The sequence below is a fragment of the Rhinichthys klamathensis genome, unplaced genomic scaffold (assembly GCF_029890125.1).
Source record: "Rhinichthys klamathensis goyatoka isolate OS25496 unplaced genomic scaffold, OSU_Roscu_1.1 h1tg000072l_1, whole genome shotgun sequence".
Lineage (NCBI taxonomy): Eukaryota > Metazoa > Chordata > Actinopteri > Cypriniformes > Leuciscidae > Rhinichthys > Rhinichthys klamathensis.
The window spans coordinates 1,454,092-1,458,172 of NW_026606615.1; the positions used below are offsets into that span (position 1 = coordinate 1,454,092).

Here is a 4,081-nt window from a genome sequence, read left to right on the forward strand (position 1 = left end):
ACTTCCATCCCTACTTCCATCTCCGAGGGGTAAACTAGATTTTAAAAAATGAAACATGAAAAGAGCTCAAATCACATGACAGTTAAGTGCTAAAAACAAGTATAATGTGAGCCTGTTTTCTAAGTAGTGTTTTATTGAAACCTTTTTCCACAACAAAAATAACAAGAACCAAATAATACGAGAATAAATGGCCTAAAATATAATAAATATTAAAGGGGCCTATATGTAAGGAAGTGAAATTAAGTTTTTGCAAGGAAAATCTAAATGATGTGACTTTTACCCGCTTTCCAGAGAGCTTCTCTTCCGTTCTATGACACATGAAAAGAAGAACGGAAAAGAACGTCACTGTGAGTATTGAATCACGTTCAGTCTCTTTTTTTTTCTATAAAAAGGTACTTACTGCTCTGGGACCTTTCAGTTTCGTTGAACATTTGAACATCATCCACTACAAAGACAAACACACATTATTCACTTAAATTGTGAGATTTCTCAGAATAAATGTATGAAGACTGTGTTATTTCACCTTTGTTAAATATTCTGCCCATGTGCTCTTCACAGACTTCATCCAGTTGGCTTTTCAGCTCTGAGAGAGATTGTTCTAATTTCTCAAATGTCAGGTTATGAACATCTTTGGATGAATGGTACTGAAACATTGCGGAAGAGAAAGTGCAATTCTGCAATTGTAAGAAAAGAAAAAAGAATAAAATAAATAAATAAAAAAAGTTACAGAATTTCATTAAAATAACCATCCTCTAGATATTTTTTTCACCACCTGGAAGAAATAAATGTGATCCTCTGTATGTAAAAGTGGCTCCAGTTTACTATTCTCCTTCTGTAGTTTAACAATGTCCTCCTCCAGTCTCTGTATGTGACTCTCTGCATCTCGCACTTCCTTGTTCTCCTGAGCTCTGATCTTCTCTCTCACCTCGGCTCGCATGTTCTGAATGGAGCGGATGATCTCGGTGAAGATTCGGTCACTGTTCTCCACTGCTGCCTGTGCAGAGCGCTGTCACAACACACACAACACTTGGTCAAACTTCTGACACAATGTACCAGGAAACATTATACATGCAAAACATTTGTAAAAATAGAACACCTCGACAAGGTCCCATTAGTTAATGCATTAACTAACAGAGCAATACATTTGTTATAGAATGTATTAATCTTTGTTAACCTAATCCTTTATAGGCAGGATAATAGGGTAAGCCATTCATAGGTCCTACAAAGTGAAAACAGTGGCAAGTTTTTATTTTATCCAATACAGAGTTACAGACACAAACAAATCTCCAAATTTAAAAATTTAAAAACTAAAAATAGTTTTTCAACTATTTTTAGTACATTAGATATAGACATGAAACAATGGAGAGGCGTGAGGAACAGGACCATATTCTATGTAACGTTACGACGTTCTCAATATAATTAATAATCCCACGTTTATAATGAACAACGCGTTATGGTTATTGTGTTACAAACGGTGTACGCACAGCACAGAGAGGCGGGGTGAGCAAAGCTCATTATCATTTAAAGTCATATGCACTGAAACGGCGTGCTGAAAACAGAGCTGTTTTTGACCAGGTAAAATAAGTGTTTTCTTACAATACTAACGAGAATTTTTAATTAAAGTATATTACAAACTTTTAATTTAGACCCTAAAGAATCATATTAGCTTGTACAAAAATGGTATTATATGACCCCTTTAAATCACAATAAGGCCACATCCCCACAAAGCCAGAGCTTTCACCATCCGATCTTTTTTCCCCTTGTTCTAACAAAGATTCTGTAAACAGTGTTGCATCAAGAAATATCTGCGTACACGAAACCACTGAAACCGACTCAAAATGATGTAGTATATGCCAGAGACCAGTATGTGGCGCTGTAATTCTGCCACAGAGATACACTAAAAATGGAGAAGACTTGGAGCATGCGCATAACCTTGCGCGCTGCAATAATGATAGGCTCAGCAGAACTTTATTGAACAATTTAAACAAATGCACAAAATATAAATAAATGGTCTGGTACAAAATATGAAATGTCTTAATCAGACAACAGACAAGCATCATAGCATAAGAAAGATAATAAATAAATAACAAAAATGCATTGTTATTGTAGTCTGCAGTTGTTGTTGCTGATACGTGATGTAGCGATGTCTGACGTGAGTTCGATGCAGAATTATAAATTTGGCTTTAGTCCTACCTTATGAGAGACCACAGCTTCCTTGAACTTCAGAACCTCCTTGTCTTTGTTGATGTTTTTCTGAATGAAATTCCTCTTTATTATTTTCAGTTGCTCCTGTGAATGAATTTGCAATCAATAAGAATCCTGTTGTTAAAAAATAAAATAAACAGCATTTGTGCAGGATTGTGTTCCATTTTTTTTTTTTTTACAAATTTTCTACCATGAGCTACCTATTCTTACAAACAAGATATTCTTATTTCTCAATTATTTATCATAGAAGTAAGATTAAATTTGACTTACCTGTTTTTTTGCCATTTCAGCTGCAGCGGAGACTGTCTTATGTCCACTGTGCTGATTCCCCATACAAACTACACAAATACACTTCTTGTCATTGTAGCAGTAAACCTCCAGTGCTTTATGATGGTGAGGGCAGATCTGATGCTGTAGATTTGGGGAAGCTTTGACCAGCTTGTGCTTTTTAAAAGCTTCAGATTCATGATGAGGTTGGATGTGAGTTTGGCAGTAAGAAGCCATACAAACCAAACAAGACTGGATGGCTTTTACTTTTCTTCCTTTGCAAACATCACACGTCACGTCTCCAGGTCCAGCTGGATCTTCCTGCTTCATTCCCTCTAAAATATCAGCCAGTGCTTCTGCTGAGAGCTGGTCTTTGGTTGAATGTTATCCTGCATGTAGGGCAGCTGTAAACGCCTCTATGATCCTCCTGGTCCCAGCAGCTCTTAATACAGTCCATGCAGAAACTGTGCCCACAAGATGTAGTCACTGGATCCTTAAGCAGATTCAGACAGATCGGACAGTTTAAAGGATTTTCAGGATCGAAGAGAGAGTCTGCCATTTTGGTGCTTTCAAGTTGTCTGCCGTGTTTGTCAGGTTCTCCCAGTAGTGGTAAAAGGTATTTTGTGTAGACCTATACAACACAACAATTAAAACAATACAGCTATAACTTCCTGCGGTAACGTTAGTGTGGAAAAATACCTCTAATGTTTTCTTTTCAATCTATACACACAAACATGCGTACTTGACATGCACGTGCGCACAATTTACTTTTTTCCCTTGTATGTCATGTGCGGGGATCCTTAAACACACTTTTATTACCTCTTTCTTGGTTGGCCCAGTAGCCTATCGTTCACTCCACTGTCAACCGTGTTACTGAGATAATAGCGCAAATGAGCAACAGAAATATAACAGATTTATAAGTGCGCGATTCGTGTTTTTCGCAAAAGAAGGAAGTGCTCAAACTGAACAGAAAGAAATAGTGCGCAGCTCTTAAAGGCATATGGATGCTGCAGATCTGGAGCCGGTAGATAAATGATCCAGGCAGTTTTACGCCCCTGTTGTTCCCGATGCGTCCATTAGGAGGAGGATGTACAGCGACACGAATTGAAGGGGTAGTGTCCAATTCTATCAGTTACAATGGTGTACTTGTACAACTACTTCAGGTTTCTACTTATAACAACTCGGCAGTTTCCCTGTAACAGCTTTAGGTGTTGTTTATTATTTTACATTATTCTTCTATGGCAGTCAATTCTTCTATGGCTGTCATGTCTATCTGCGTTAACATGAATTATCTTGAACCAGCTGAAATGTTTTTAAAAGTAGCCTAGCCTACAAAATATATTTTCTTTCCAACTGTGCATTCTGAATAATAAATAAATATATTTCCCTAACCTGCATCAGTCCAGTGCTCGTCTTCTCATTAACAGTGTTTTTCTCCAACTGTTCATTTTATTTCAAAGGATTGCTGTGCGCTGCAAGTTTGTGCTCTTCTTCCAGTCTTTTAAAATATTTGAATGAATGAGTGTGCAGTAGGTATGTGCTTTAAATTGAAACAATTTAATCAATCTTAAGCCGTAGCGGAACATAGAGAACTACTTTGAATATTAAT

At 37.1% G+C, this 4,081-nt stretch overlaps 1 pseudogene; it reads right to left on the reverse strand.

Moving 5' to 3' along the window:
• Positions 1-276: 276 nt before the first annotated feature.
• Positions 277-3,031, reverse strand: LOC130085040 (tripartite motif-containing protein 29-like; annotated as a pseudogene).
• Positions 3,032-4,081: the final 1,050 nt, after the last annotated feature.